This window comes from Leguminivora glycinivorella, chromosome 22, assembly GCF_023078275.1.
Source record: "Leguminivora glycinivorella isolate SPB_JAAS2020 chromosome 22, LegGlyc_1.1, whole genome shotgun sequence".
Lineage (NCBI taxonomy): Eukaryota > Metazoa > Arthropoda > Insecta > Lepidoptera > Tortricidae > Leguminivora > Leguminivora glycinivorella.
In genome coordinates this window covers 3,340,683-3,358,022 of record NC_062992.1, presented here as the reverse complement: position 1 = coordinate 3,358,022, position 17,340 = coordinate 3,340,683, and the positions used below count along the sequence as shown (strand labels likewise).

Genomic DNA, 17,340 nt, shown 5'->3' with positions numbered 1-17,340 from the left:
GATCATAGCGTCATAAAATGGTTTTTCTTAGAATTGTCTCGATGAGTATTAGTTGTCTGTCGTAAGAAAAGTGCAGTCATGCAGCGATAAGAGCTTGTACCAAAAATATATTTTTTTGCCAAAAACTTATTATATTTGTATGTTGTCAGATTTGGCAGAAGACGGCGACGGACGGTTAACTCCCTTTGCACGCCAAGTTAGTCCCCGGTGCCGATATGAACAACCGTCGAATATCAGCAGCGACGAGCCAGCAGCAACGCCATCGAGAGTTCAGGGATTAACAGGTAGGTAATATACTATATATGACTATGATACATACATACATACATACATACAATCACGCCTGTATCCCATAAAGGGGTAGGCAGAACACATGAAACTACTAAAGCTGCAGTGCCACTCTTGGCAAATAAGGGGTTGAAAGAAAACGAAACTGTGACATTGCAGTGACAGGATGACTATGATGTAGTACTTTTTAGGGTTCCGTAGTCAACTAGGAACCTTTATAGGTTGACTCGTGTTTTAAAAAACTCGCAAGTTCAATTCTCGAACCACTCGCTTCGCTCGTGGTTCAACTATAGAATCCTTTCACTTGCTCGTTTTCCAATTCCACACTCGGCATTAAAATACAACTTTGCCCCCTTGTATAACAAATAACTACTAATACAGTATGATTATTGTTGTTGTGTCAGTTATTGGAAAAATCTTTTTATGAATTAAAAAATAATGGCGTTAGAGCACTTCTGAGAAATAACCCTATGTGGATTTAAGGCTTTGTCCAATGGTATACTGTATACAAAGAAACATCTATTACTCAAGAACAAAAATCTGTGATAAACGCACAAATATATGCCCTTACCGGGGTTCGACCCCAGAATCTCCTGCTATGTAAGCAGTTGCACTACCAACTAGGCGTAGGCTAGGAGGCCGTCAAATGCTAACAGATAGACTGAGTTCCTTTCGCATTTATAATATTAGAATTGATGACTGAAATGGCGTGCCCATCTCGCGTTGTAGTCCGTTGCTTCTGGAAAGTTATGTATGAAAATGTTGGCATAATTAATGGAAGATTTTTTTTTGATTGGGATATGTACATTACAGGCCGAAGTTATTTTTCATCAACCCTCCCCATCCGCGTCACCCCTCTTCACCCCCTTAAATAGCCGAAAATGCGGTTTTTCACGATTTCTGACAAAACCGTTGTAGATACAGAAAAAGCGTGTAGGAAGAAAGTAATCCTTGATAAATTTACTACAAATCGTTTATTGACACTTTGGTTCTAGCACTTATAGGTTTCGCGTGATCCATCACGAAAGTTGGTCCTTTGCTGCAATTTTCTTCAGTGAATGTTAAGTTTTCTTCCAAATTGCTTACGAAATCTGTTTAATATTACTAAAATATTATAAACTGAAAATGAATTTCAGGGGGAAAAATCACTACCATGGGTGGGACTTGAACTCACGGCTACTGGATTGATACTCCAGGGCTCTACCAACAGCTACCAAAAGCTCATCCCCAGTCATAGATATACTATATAGATCAATGGTACTCCTAGCGACTACTACCGTGAAAATATTACGTCTTAAATAGTTACTGGAATTCCAAGAAATATTGGAAATTCCACCCATGGTAGTGATTTTTTCCCCTTAATTTTATTTTAGTCATGAGTTACAATATTTTAGTTATATCAAACAAATTTCGACGATTTCGTATGCATTTTGGGCGAAAACTTAACATTTACTAAAGAAAATTGCAGCAAAGGACCAACTTTCGTGACGGATCACGCGTAAACTATAAATGCTAGAACCAAAGTGTTAATGAATGATTTGTAGTAAATTTATTAAGGATTACTTCGTTCCTACGCGCTTTTTCTGTATCTTCAACAGTTTTGTCAGAAATCGAGAAAAACCGCATTTTCGGCACTTTAAGGAAGGGTAGAGGGGTGACGCAGAGGAGGGAGGAGTGGGGAGGGTTGATGAAAAATAATTTCGGTCTATAACGTACATATTTCAATTAAAAAAAAACCTTCCATTAATTATGCCGTAATTTTAGCTAATTTCCCTACTATTGTCTCGGCGAGTGTGTACAGTCGGCATAACATGTATCTATATCGCAGCGGCCAATGTACACGCTCTCAAGTCTTGTTCCGATATATTTGACCACTTTGCACTTACACTGTTTTTATTTTATATTTATTTTTTAGGATACCAAACAAAAGTGCTGTAATGTTGACATGTATCAAAACTCAAAATGATCAAATAATAAGTCTGTTAAAACATGCAGGCACATCGAAAGGTAGCCTAAAACCGGAATTCAAATTCCCAATTCAAAATGCCGATGAATTAACTACAACTGAATTATTAATAGAGAAAAAAGAAAATTATGACAATTTGGTAAGTTACAATACCTACAATAACTCTTTATTGAACACCATATAATAAGATTTACAGAAAAAAGATAAATGGAGAATATTTGCACCAATAGGCGGCCTTGTAGCTTCAAAGCTATCTCATTCAGACAGCTTATTACATTCATAGGAAGAAGGAAGGAACATCTTGAAAAAGAGGGTGCAATTTATTTATTTATTTAGTAGTAATACAACATTTGTAAAGCTGAGTTTAGACCAGCAAGTTATTGCTGCAAGTTTTGAGATGCAACTATAGGTAAGAGTGGGTGGCAAAACTGGCAAATATCTGCATCTCTTATAACTTGCACGTCTAAACTCGGCTAAAAAATGTATTTCACATATTGCTATAATCTTCACTCAATTAGTGGTTTGTCAGGATCGTAGTAAATGGAAATCCGTGATATCTGCCTACCCCTCTGGGAAACAGGCGTGATTATATGTATGTATGTACTAAATTAGTCTGACCAACAATAATTTTTATTTGCTATTTTTCAATTATACCTACATTATTTTGTTTGTTACAGGATTCATACATGAGAACTATTGGAGGCAGGGATATTGCGAGCAGTGTCTCGGCTAATGAAATTTTGTTTCACTGACCAGCTGGCTCAACAGTACAACTTTTATGGAAAGAGATCGAACAAAAAGCCTTTCTGCCAACTGCGCCTGCGAGATTGTATCGTGGGTAAGTTGGCTGTTTCATAACTTGTGGTAAATTTTTTTAGGATTTTGGGGTTGGTCCACGTCCCATAGAAAAAGTTGTTCAATATGACCTACCTAATTACCTCGTACAATATGGTTAGTTGTAAAAAAAGCAATCTGTATGCTGGAGAATCTGGAGATGAAGTAAAAACTTATTAGTTTGCATAAATAGTTATATTTTCTTTTATTGCGAGCCTATAGTGTCCCACTGCTGGGCAAAGGACCCGTCCCACTTTTTCCATTGTTCCCTATCTTGAGCAGTCTCTGGCCGTACTTTTAGAAAGGAGTCAAACTCGCCTCGCCACTGTCGGCGGGGTCTGTCGGATCCTTGATTTGAATTATTAGGTTGCCATTCAGTAGTAATGTTATAACATTAACAAATGTATTATATCTTTATCTTTATAGAAGGAGTTGTCACCACTACATCTGGGTCTACAGCTAAAGACGTAGAAGATTCCATTAAAATTTGGCTAAAACATGCCCCCGAAAGATTGAAGAAGATTAATAAACAACAATAAACATGGCAGAGAAAATAAAATATTCGAGAAAAGCCATAGTTGGCCAACGTCAATTATTGAGAAGAGCCAAAGAAGCACAGTTAAATGTAATTTCAAATTTAAAAAAGAGTACTACAACTGTAAGTGCATCCTCTTCCTTAGTTAATTTGCCATGTACTTCATATAATAATTCTCAATCTGAAATTGTATTCCAAGGTTCTTAGTCCGAGTTCTTAACGGCTAATAAGTATGAGAGTACAGTCCCTGCTGGCAGAAAGCATGAAACTTGGCATGTATATAGCTTATAGGTTTATAAGAAAATATGGAAGTAGAAACACGCCGAGGTGTCAATGTTTCCCCTCTTTCCCCCAACTTTTGTATCCCTGATTTCAGTTTTTTAATATTTCCATGAAAACCGTGAAAGCTATCATCACGATGTCTAGGAGAAGTATATTCTTCATAAAATTCTCCACAATATTGTCTTTGGAAGTATAAAGCTAGAACTTATAATTTTCAAACTATGCTCATTTTCCCCTAACGATATTTCTCTTTGGTGCCCTGAACGATAAGCAAGACTAGCGACTTTGCTCTTTTACCTGTGGCGATGTTGCTTCACAAAATTGTTCCTTGGGTCAAACTGATCCGATTTTGCTCAATAGTCATGAAATCGCACGTCACTACCCCCCACAAAGACAAGGGGAAAGGGCCGTAATCCTCGGTGAAAACTATGCATTACATCTTTTTGCTCTTAGTGACTAGGGCAAATCGTATATCATTTTCGTGTAATATAAGGACGAGTTAATCATTTCTGAAAAAAATCGTTGCACCTTATCATACAAAAATAACGATTTGTCAATGTTCTCAACGTAAATGCATGCTGTTCTTATAGAAACACAAAAATCACTATATCTTATGCCTTTAATATTTGAGGAGTTCCCTCGACCTCTCCACGATTCCATCATCAGAACTGGGTTATTGGCTAATCTGTCCTATGTTTTATTTGTTGATAATTACCGCATTGTAACTGTAAATGCCATAACTTCCATACTTATTGAAATACATCGAAATTCATTATTTTGCTATAAAATCGTTATTTTTGTATGAAAAGGTGCAACGATTTTTTCAGAAATGATTAACTCGTCCCTATATTACACGAAAATGATATACGATTTGCCCTAGTCGCTAAGAGCAAAAAGATGTAATGCATAGTTTTCACCGAGGAAACCGGCCCTTTCCCCTTGTCTTTGTGGGGGGTAGTGACGTGCGATTTCTTAACTATTGAGCAAAACCGGATCAGTTTGACCCAAAGAACAATTTTGTGAAGCAACATCGCCACAGGTAAAAGAGCAAAGTCGCTAGTCTTACTTATCGTTCAGGTCACCAAAGAGAAATATCGTTAGGGGAAAATGAGCATAGTTTGAAAATTATAAGTTCTAGCTTTATACTTCCATAGACAATATTGTAGAGAATTTTATGAAGAATATACTTCTCCTAGACATCGTGATGATAGCTTTCACGGTTTTCATGGAAATATTAAAAAACTGAAATCAGGGATACAAAAGTTGGGGGAAAGAGGGGAAACATTGACACCTCAGCGTGTTTCTACTTCCATATTTTCTTATAAACCTATAAGCTATATACATGCCAAGTTTCATGCTTTCTGCCAGACCGGACTGTACATCTGGTTAAGAACTCGGACTATCTAGAAATAATTCCGGTTTATTGATAGAACATGACATTTCTCACGATAATCATATCATTACTAGTGATAATGAGCATTTACTATCTGATTCAGATTCTGTTAAGTCTATAAAAGAAGATGATTTCAAAACAGAGTTAAAACATTGGGCCACTCAATATCAAATACCACATAATGTACATGATGTGAGTACATGTTTTCGATGAAACGAATAGGTGTTATTATTAATCACATAGAGCACAATCACGGAGGACGCGTACGACACAACAGGCGCCAAACGAAAAAGGAGGGTAAACAGCGTCACTTGAATGACTTGACTTCGTTACTTCAATCAAATCAAACTGACAAAATGCGTTCCGTTCCAATATATTTCCTAAGCTTCTTTTTAAATTAGATGATGTCTATTAATTATATTTGTCCTCTTAGGAGAACATTTAAGTACTTACTCGTAATCATATTTTTATCTTTATTCAGTTTTAACAGACATGTATTAACCTCGAAAGTCCTGTGCTTTTGCAACACCTGTACTGAAGTCATATCTGCCGGTTGTACTATACCAAGTACGAACCACGAATAGTGCATCAGACCGAGACAAATAGATGTCGTTATTACAGATTTTTTTGATGTGAAGTCTTGTTGTCTTTATATTTTTAGGAGACCAGTCAGCGAAAGAAAAGTCTTCTAAAAATCGTGAGCGTTAGGACCCCTGGACCACTACAGATATTTGATGTTTAGTACATACTAAAATTTAGTACCTATTTGATACTATTTGGTACCTTGGACCTATTTGATACTATTTAGACATTCTGACGTCAGGATGTCTGGACCATTTTTGGTTTACATAGTTCTAGACAACACTACTAATTGATATCTTAGTCAATATTTACTACCTATTTGGTACCTGTCAATATATTTTTTTCAAATTTTTTTGGCGTATCAGAAAAAAGTTATGACGGAATTTATAGTTGTGAGCCCGGCCGTGCCGTTGAAGTATGTAGCGCCAGTCAAAAGAATAGAGGCAAATCCGCCTGCCCTCCTGCGCGTCAACTTAAATAGGAATTTATTTTTAGGCACTCGCACATCATCTCTACTGACTAGTGGCATTAATATAGTCGAACGAAATATAAAAGTAATTAGTGTAATTACACTAGTTTTCAACTTTAAATTCCATCATAACTTTTTTCTGGTACGCCAAAAAATTTGAAAAAAATATATTGACAGATACCAAATAGGTAGTAAATATTGACTAAGATATCAATTAGTAGTGTTGTCTAGAACTATGTAAAACCAAAAAATGGTCCAGACATCCTGACGTCAGAATGTCTGGCCACTTTATTCGCTCGATTTTTCGATATCACTGGAGGTACCAAATATATGTACTCAGGTACCAAATAGTATCAAATAGGTACTAAATTTTAGTATGTACTAAACATCAAATATCTGTAGTGGTCCAGGGGTCCTGACGCTCACTAAAAATTGATTTTCGCTCATGTCGTCTCGGATATGGATGAATATAGTATCGAGGTATTCAGTATAATGCCCTGAACACAAATATATGAGATGACAAGCGCGAAAGTGGTTGGGGTAGTTGCTGTGACTAAAGTCGACAGTACAAACTTTTTTCTTTTAAACATAACATGTGGGGCCCCCAATGAAAGGTCTTTGAGTAGATCACAAATATATGACATACTGTAACATTTTCAATACTTGGTCTAACAAATTATTAGAATACGTTTAAAAATTGTACAATCCACAGTTACTGCCGAATTTATGACGTCACAGCAACTACTCCCACCACTTTCGCGCTTGTCATCTTATATATTTGTGTTCAGGGCATTACACTGAATACATCGATATCATATTCACCATATCCGAAACAACATGAGCGAAAATCGATTCTTAGAAGATTTCTTTCGCTGGCCGGTCTACTAAAAATATAAAGGGGTGAATCAACTTTTCTTTGCCAGCAAAATTACGCATACTTCGACTACATGTGGTCAGAAAATTTAATTTGTATTTAGTGTAATTAGTTTATACTGCTATATATTATATAGCAGTGACCCAGTGGACATTGCTGTCCCTCACTTTTGTATGAAAAAAGTGTCTCTTCCACTGAGTCACATATAGATTTAATTGTAAATGTTTTTTTTTTATTATTCCCTTAATGTAAAATAAAAATAAGGATCTTTATTCACGATGGCCAGGTTAAAACTCACAAAAGTAGAGCTAATAATAAGTATGGGCAATTCTTGCAAAAAGCAAGAAAAAGTTGATTCACCCAAAGACAACAAGACTTCACATTAAATAAATCTGTAATAACGACATCTATTTGTCTCGGTCTGATGCACTATTCGTGGTTCGTACTTGGTATAGTACAACCGGTAAATATGACTACAGTACAGGTGTTACAAAAGCGCAGGACTTTCGAGGTTAATACATGTCTGTTAACACTGAATAAAAATTAAAAATATGATTACGAGTAAGTACTTAAATGTTCTCTTAAGAGGACAAATATAATTAATAGACATCCTACAGACATCCAGGCCCAATGTACTTTTAAAAGCTACCGACAAGAGCTAGGTTCTTAATACACACAAAAGTCAGTAATTTAGGCAGATTTTTTCGTAGTTAGTAATTAGTTTATGTTTAAACATATGTTGTGTACTTTGTATGAGTAAATTCGGTTTTTACAGTGTAATAAAAACAAATTTAAAAAGTCATTGGTTTTATTTAGTATCCAAAACAAATCACATTTTTGCTCTTAACATAACTTACTTAACCTTTTGACCGCCAAAGACGGTTATGACTTACGTCGGAAAATCGTGCTGTGGACGCCAACGACGGCTAAGGACGTCAGCTTTGTTAATGTAATAGACACCTACGGGGATTCCGCAAAGTTCAATTGCGCTCAACAAAAAATGCGATAGCGTGACATCAGGGCAACGGCATATTTCTTCGTCGTCTGGTGTTCAAAAGGTTAAAAAGCGGCCGCCCTAATATTTTCGGCCCAGTAACGTCCCTATGAATTCAGTATATGACGTCACTCCGACGTCAGTGGCTGCCCTAATATGTACGTCCGTGTAACGTCCTCATGAACTTAGTATATGACGTCTCTCCAACGTCAGTGGCTGCCCTAATATGTACGGCCTAGTAACGTCCCTATGAAGTCAGTATATGACGTCACTCCAACGTCTTGGCTGCCTTAATATGTACGTCCGTGTAACGTCCTCATGAACTTAGTATATGACGTCTCTCCAACGTCAGTGGCTGCCCTAATATGTACGGCCTAGTAACGTCCCTATGAAGTCAGTATATGACGTCACTCCAACGTCTTGGCTGCCTTAATATGTACGTCCGTGTAACGTCCTCATGAACTTAGTATATGACGTCTCTCCAACGTCAGTGGCTGCCCTAATATGTACGGCCTAGTAACGTCCCTATGAAGTCAGTATATGACGTCACTCCAACGTCTTGGCTGCCTTAATATGTACGTCCGTGTAACGTCCTCATGAACTTAGTATATGACGTCTCTCCAACGTCAGTAACGTCCATATGAAGTCAGTATATGACGTCACTCCAACGTCATGGCTGCCTTAATATGTACGTCCGTGTAACGTCCTCATGAACTTAGTATATGACGTCACTCCAACGTCAGTGGCTGCCCTAATGTACGTCCCAGTGACGTCCCCATGAAGTCGGTATATGACGTCTCTCTTAGGTCTGTAAACTGACGTCTTGAGGCTGTGACAAATTGACGTCATCTGCTGGGACCCCCCGACGTCAAGAAATGACGTCTCTTACGTCGAGCAGTACCGTAAACGGACGTCATAAAGACGTATAAATGCTACCTGGGTGGCGCTCCGATTCTGAGATTATCCGAGCTGCGATAAGGTTGTTTGCGAGTCGTCCGCTGATAAAAAGGTATGAATAAATTACTTATCTTTCTATAATGTATTAAGTAACTCATAAGTACAGTAATAATTATATTACCTAGTCAGAAACCGGAGCTTTAGACTGTATAAATATGGTCCGCCAATCGGCATTGTTCCGGAGATAGTCCGGTAAATTATGACCGCCATTTGTGGACAGTGTATTGCTTTTGTGTTGGTTTAATTATTGATTGTCTTGGATTTGTTAATGGATCCTTACTTTGAATTATCATGCCATTTTGTAAGCTATGCTTGATAGGTTAATAATGAGAGTATTACTTTCACAAATTATAATCGAATGGAACAGATCAATTAAGACGATGTCTTGCTATCTTTTGTTTTGAATTTCTTGGCTTAAATATTTGTATTTAAACACTCGGGGAACATTTGTAACAAACTAACCTAGTTTTTATACTTTCGAACTGTTATTCGTCGTTTACAGGGTCGTGCATACTCGTAGATCTTAAAAATAATACAAAAAAGTCTATTCCCCAAAGTGCGCGTGCGCGGGAAGCCAGCGGGGGCCGGCTTCCCGCGCACGCGCACGCGAAAAAGTTGGAAACGAATTGTTTGGTTCTGTAACCATGGCAATGCATTGTTATTACATTACTCCGCGCATGCGCGGTAAGCCGGTGATGGCTTTGGGCAGCTGGCTCGAGCGCTGGCAGTGCAAAAGTTTGCGTCAAAACACAGGAAACAGTGTGAATTTCACGAAAGTTAATCTAGAAAACTATTAAAAACTAAGTGCATGGTCGTAGAAAAATATTGTATTTTCGGCTTTGCCTCAAATTGTTACCTACGCCACTCGCCTTTTTTGACCTCCATTAAACGCCGGTTGCATAAAATGCTATTGTTTGTATGGATATCTATAAAAGCATTAAACTTACCTTGTAATTCGAAGGATACCCAACACAATATTCTTTACGATGTGTACGACACTATCACAAAACACACGACAGTATGTGTCATAAGACGCGCGTTGTTGCTAAAATACATCAACGAATATTACAAAATATTCAAATAACAACCGTATGACTATATAAAGCAAAGAATTCAACACAGACATCGAAAGTTACAGGATACACCAGCTATCTCGACCATATCTCATGTAAACAAACATATTTGTACAAGCTTCGTCCAGTCGCCACCAAATATATCTGACCGTCCAAGGTGCTCACAAACATCTGGACACGCCTGTATTCTCTAACGTGTTCAGATATTTTGAGCAGCTTGGCTGTTTCTATATATCTGATGATGATAAATCATCATACACAATAGGCGTGGGCGGCGTTACAACAGACATATTCTTATGTAACCGTCGATTTATGGATAGATGATAAATGAGGTGACGATTATTCGCCATTGTTCATATTAGTGAACTAGTTTACATGGTTGTTTAACAAGAAAATTTCTGGTTGACATACGCTTTGTTAAATTGTTTAGTTTTTAAAAGAAATAACAAGAAGCGCTTTTCTGGTAAAGTTGCATGTTTTCGGGAATGGAAAGCGGCTGGGTAATATAATAACTACCTAAAATGATAACCTATCCTGTTGAAAATAAAACAGCTAATTCCCTAATTATAGTAGGTAGTAACCAAAGCGTACTAACCAAGCTTTACAGTGTGTTAAATTACCTAACGGTAGGTCTGTATTACCTACTAAAATTACAGGGAGAAATTGTGAATAAATTCATTGATAAATTGGCTATGCAATTTTGCAGCTCACTGCTAAGACAAAAATTAATGATGAAGATTAGTTAAAAAAAGATAGTACATCTTGAGGGTAGATTTTGTATACATTTATAATATGTAAATAACCATAAAATTAAAATTTTGAAAAACCCCCGACCGCGACCTAGTGGACCGATTTTCATGAAACATGGCTAAGAACACTCCCGACTAACACAGCTTTCAAATAAAAAAAACTAAATCGAAATCGGTTCATCCGTTCAGGAGCTACGATGCCACAGACAGACACACACACAGACAGACAAACAGACAGACAGACGGACAGACAGACAGACACGTCAAACTTATAACACCCCGTCGTTTTTGCGTCGGGGGTTAAAAAAACCTACCATAATATAATGAAATTAATTAACACTATTCTTAATGTAGATAAATACCTAGAGACAGACTATTAGTTATCAATTGTATCCGCTCTATCGTCATTCCATGGACAATACGACCATAAAAGAGGCTTAAGAGGATACGGTAGCGAAAATGCTAAAATGGAGAGGAGCCCCCCTTTCAAGTTGGGAATTTTAGTTAAATATACAAGTGTTATTAACTAGATTTATCGAAAAAACCTCCATGCTCTTTAGATCCGTTGTAAATATCTTTATCTCTCCCGTCGTTATCTCTGTTTCTATACACCGGTTTCGGACCGATGCAAAGCATGTTCGCTCTTCGCTCGCATTCACTGTAATTATTACCTACAAAAATATTAATGTATTTATACCTACCTTACACAAAAAAAAAAAAATAAGCTTAGTTTAAGTTTTAGAATAAGTGTATTTTGTAAATAAGAATATAATGTGCGCTCATCGAATATTTTTATAGTTGCATGATAAAATAGTACAAATTCTCATGTAAGTGAATATGTTCTGTATTCTTTTGAGATAAATAAAGATCTTTAAACCTAAAAAACCTAAAAAAAAATTGTCCGTTAAGAACAACTCAGTCAAAAGATATTTCAAAAAAATCTTTAAAATCGAGGTCCCGCTCTCGACTATTTCCTCCTTCAAAACTTAATTAATCGGAACGAAATTTGAGAATCTGAATAACAATGAAATAATCTATGTCGGTAAACGGTCCGACAGCTTTTTTGGGTAATTGTTACCAATCTTGAGTATCACACCTTTTTTTGCGCCACAATGAAAAAGGCCGTTTTTGGAAATTTTTGATTGGCTCTAGAGTCATTAAAAAGCAGAATATCAAAAAAATCAAAACGGTCCGACACAGATAAAAATAATAACAATCTGTGTTGAAAAAATCATTGCTCTATGTTCAAAAACCAGGGAGGAAATAGTCGAGAGCGTTTGTATGGAGAATTGACCCCTACCGTATCATCTTAAAACTCTTAAAAGGCAATAATTAGTATCCATACACATTTGTCCTACATATTGAAACAAAGGTGTTGCAAGGGAGATTGTGTGACCCGCTTGCCACAGTCACAGTGTTATACTCGTACGCTGCGGCGGAGATGACTAAAGCAATGCCACAGTATAATAAAGAGCACTATCGTACAGTATGGCCACTCCCGCTCCCCGCTGAAAGTGCCGCCCACCCGGTCTCTGTTACCTCACAGTTACCGCCTGTCAAAAACGCGCCTCTTTCATACATATATTTGATCGTCAGTGTCCGAGGTGTGGCATTGCGGTATAGCCAATGTCACAATCGCTTAAGCTTTCTAAGCGTATCACTACCTCTCCCTATCGCTCTTCTGGAGAGGCGCGATCGAGCTAGTTACGTTTTGATCGGCACGTAGCGTCAACGATGTCATTTTGTCTACGCCGGTTGGGCATAAATCACAGAATACGATACGAGTAAACAGAATAGAACTTACAAACAGAAAAAACACATCAAACTGAAAGTTGACAGCAGTTTACGGTTGGATCGTGTAATCCCTTTCGACTAGGTACTTATGATTGTCAAAAATTTAAATTTTGAAAAATAACCCGGACATAGTGGACGGATATTCATCAGACTCATTTTCATTTTACAAAAAAAAAAGAAATCTAAATCGGTTCATACGTTCGAAAGCTATATACGATGCCACAGACACATCAAACTTATAACACCCCGTCTCGTTTTTGCGTTGGGGTTAAAAATCATGTATCAGTCGGCGATTCCGCTATTGGCTAGAGGACCCGTATGTAAATAAATATGATATATGGTATAAATAATTAATTATATGGTATAAAGTTACACCATTTGGCAATTAGAAATGAAATAGTGGCGTCGTTCCGTGAGCTATGATGACTTTATAGTAATTATAAGTCCATAATAGTATACTTATAAATATACCAAACCTAAAAATGTCTATAATAATCTGTAAAATTACTCCCTCTAAATTAAACCGCACGGAATGGGCTCAACTATTTGGGAGCCAGAATTCCTCATTGAAAATGGATGCAATATGTTATATTAAAAATAAGGTCGTCTAAATATTAGAAACACTACGATTTTTAGTACTGCCATCACGACAATGTTATGACTGATACCAACCACATACAAGCCACCTGATCACCAAAATTCATACAATTTTCATTAAGTCGGAGAGAATCAGGTTCTATTCAACCAAGTTGAGTAGCTATATTTATCTCTTACAGTATAGAGTACAAGATAACATAACATAATGTTATTTAGATTCTGCTTAAAACCTTCCGTCTATATTTTTTTCTATGGATTAAAAGGCGTTGAACAGTTTCTATATATCTCATCAAAGACGAGAGGAGTACATACTATAGAGAGTTACCTACTGTCAAAGTAAAATGTAATCGCTGTGCATAGACTGCCATCTCTTGACAAAGGCTTCAAATTTTTTGGACCTCAGTTTTGACAATTTGGTCCATATTCTTAGCTTGATATGTGTTAAAATGTCGAACATTAATATTAGCGCCATCTAGCCGAGCGTACCCCAAAGGTGTAACTCCATCTAGGCCACCGTACCTTTTTCCTTTATGGTTCTGCGGTATGTATTTTTAACCCCTATGAAAAAACGACGGGGTGTTATAAGTTTTACGTGTCTGTCTGTCTTTCTGTGTGTCTATCTGTCTGTGGCACCATAGCTCCCGAACGGATAAACCGATTTAGATTTCGTTTTTTTTGTCTGAAAGCTGAGTCTCGGGAGTGTTCTTAGCCATGTTTCATGAAAATCGGTCTAGATTATGTCGCGGTCGGGGTTTTTTTCAAAATTTTTATTTTGTGGTTATTCTTAGACTTTATCTGTCTATACGGAGTTACATGTCTTTGATCTCACTTACAGTTGACATTAATCGACAGCTGAATCTGACTCGATACTGTTGGCCCTGATATGTCAATCCTGTGATATCGATTGATAAGATAAAGTAAACATACTCGTAATATTATTTGCATCCAAAATAAACATTAAGGTAAATATGTACCCAGTAATACTGAATCAGTATACTTACGTCATGGGAATTTATTTTTTGATTTTTGAGGAGTGAAAACTTATTTCTTAACTAAAACTACACTACTAATTAAATTTATTTTCACGCTTATATTTTTATGTATTTTTAACCCCCAACATAAAAACGACGGGGTGTTAAAATAAGTTTGACGTGTCTGTCTGTGTGTGTGTCTGTCTGTGGCATCGTAGCACCCGAACGGATGAATCGATTTAGATTTACTATCTTTGTTTGAAAGCTGAGTTAGTCCGGAGTGTTCTTAGCCATTTTTCATGAAAATCGATCCACTATGTCGGAGGTGTTTACCAAATTTATTTTTTTAAGAATACAGTCGACTTGTATATGTAAATTTCTAATATTACGTGTACCTTTCATAACATCTAATAAAGTTATTGAAACAGCTTTGCGCCAGCGTTGCGTAAAAGCACTGTATCTAGCTCGCAAACACCTAATTACGCCCGTGTCAGGGGTTAGCGGAGTGCAACTCTTACCTGTTATCAGATCAGGGCGCCTAGCCAACATTACAATCGCTTACGATAATATCATTATCGTAGCTAGCTATCTCTATCGCTCTTCCGTATTGGTGCGACAGATCCACTGGCTCTGTGGGCGTAGCCGAATGCACAAACGCTCTCGAAACGCTCACGATAATATCCCTTTCCTATCTGTCTATCTCTATTTCGTTGGGTTGGGTTGGGGTTGGGGTGTCGTGGAACGTCAATCTGTGGCACCAGCAACCGGCCTGGTAAAGGCGCTGGCGCCTAACTGATTGAGTTCCAAACTCTCGTTAGTGGCTCCAAGAAGCTGTCATGCATGCAGCGGCCACACCCTGGTAAACCGCGTCGGTTCGCGGGCTAAACTAGTGAGGGGAGCCTAACCTTTGTTAGGTTAAGCAGCGGATCCCTCCCGCTTCTAATGCATGAGGCTTATCTCGGTGGGGAAAGCAACTCAAAGCAGATATGCAAACGAGCTTGGTGGACCCGGCGGGGTAACAAGGCAATGTGGATGGCCTAGGGCGATGATAGAGGGCATATAGATATCATCGGCCAGACACATCATCTGATCTCATCTCCGGTCGTATCGGTTCTCCGTTCCACTGGATCAAGATGGGTGAGGACGAGTGAGTGCACCTGCGTCTGCGCGTACGTTTGTGCATCGGAATATCTCCTGCGCACTTGACTGCTTCCGAATTTGAACTCCGATGCTAAAAGACCTGTGGCGATGGGCTGAAGTAGAGAGGTCCAGTCCGATGCAGATTGGGCTTTGTCTGATGCCTGCACACAGGCGGCTCCAGGGGTGTTGTAACACACTGTGGTCGTTTTCATTCTGCACTGGGGGGGACAGAAAGAATTCGGCAGCACCTGGAGCGACAAAGCAGCCCTATTTAGGGAGGCACTGCTTTCCCCGCTCAGCCAGGGAGGGGGCTAGAAAAGGTGCCCTAAAAAAATGCTCACCCCAAATTCCTAGGACGGTAGTAACCGTGGCTGCCTCCGCATCTTTCAACTCGCGGTCGACGTACAAATAAAACAAATAAAGCAACATCATCTAATTTGATTTTCGGCGCGTGGAACGTTCGCACGCTCCTGGATCGCGAGACAAATGCCTGCCCTGAAAGGAAGACCGCAATTGTTGCTCGGGAACTTCGTCGCTACAACGTTGATGTGGCTGCTCTCAGCGAAACACATCTAGCCGACGAAGGGCAACTGGTAGAGCATGGAGGTGGGTACACCTTTTTCTGGAAGGGGCTACCCTCCTCCGAACCTCGAAGGTCAGGAGTGGGTTTTGCGATCAAAACCCAACTAGTAGACAAATTGCAGGAGTGCCCCGTTCACATCTCGGACCGCGTTACCACGTTACGCCTTCACCTGAATAGTCAAAACTTCCTTAACGTCATCAGTGTCTATGCACCCACGCTGGATAAACCTGATGACGTCAAGGACAGATTTTATGAGGAACTTGCACACTGCATCGATTGCGTACCTCCCAGGGCACAGATAGTTTTACTGGGCGATTTTAATGCCAGAGTTGGTCAAGATTTTGAAGCTTGGCCTAATATTTTGGGGCGCCACGGCGTAGGTAATATGAATAGTAACGGACAACTGTTACTTAGCCTTTGTGCGCAATACCATCTGGCCATTACAAACACCATGTTCCGACTTCCAGCCAAGCACAAAAATACGTGGATGCACCCTAGGTCCAAGCACTGGCATCTCATAGATTACGCAATCGTGCGGCAAAGGGACGTTTCCCAGGTCCAAATAACCCGCGTAATGCGCGGCGCTCACTGCTGGACCGATCACAGACTTGTAGTCACGAAGCTCCGCCTTCGTCTCCGCCATCCTCGTAGGCGTGAAAGACCTAAGCCGGTATGTCTTAATGTGGACAGGCTAAATGACCGCGAGGTCAGACAGACATACGTTGAAGCCTTAAATTCGAAAATAATGCCAATTGACATGAATACGGGTGATGTTGATGCGGTCTGGAGGGCTGTGTCGTCTCAGATATTAGATTCTGCTAAGTCCATATTGGGCAAAAGAGTTCGTAAGCATGAAGACTGGTTTGATGAGAATGACACAGTTCTTGCAGATGCTATTAGCAAACACCGCGCGCTGCTTCAGCGGCACGGAAGCATCAGCCAAGGTGGAAACGTTGCGGAGTTACGGCGGAGTAATGCAGGTCTGCGCAAACTCTCTAGGGAAACTAAGGATAAATGGTGGCAGGATAAGGCTCGTCACATGCAGTTGCTGGTGGACACTAACCAGTTAGGGGAGTTTTACAAGGAGATTAGGAACCTTACGAATACTGTACCATCTGTTAGGGTACCTCTTAAACCTTGTAATGGCCAAGGCCTCCTTAAGACTAGAGATGAGGTGTTGACACGGTGGGCACAGCATTTCAACACTCTGTTGAATGTTGATCGAGGAGCAGATCTAGTGCACATCAGCTCAATACCTC

At 39.0% G+C, this 17,340-nt stretch overlaps 1 protein-coding gene and 1 long non-coding RNA gene across 3 annotated transcripts in view; one reads left to right on the top strand and one right to left on the bottom strand.

The window, feature by feature from the left end:
• Window positions 1–17,340, bottom strand: part of LOC125238018 — a 220,732-nt gene that overhangs the window by 75,891 nt on the left and 127,501 nt on the right. The window lies entirely within an intron of this gene.
• Window positions 155–3,065, top strand: LOC125238020. The gene is made up of 3 exons (XR_007178408.1): window positions 155–284; window positions 2,204–2,393; window positions 2,932–3,065. It is a non-coding gene; the product is annotated as an uncharacterized LOC125238020 (long non-coding RNA).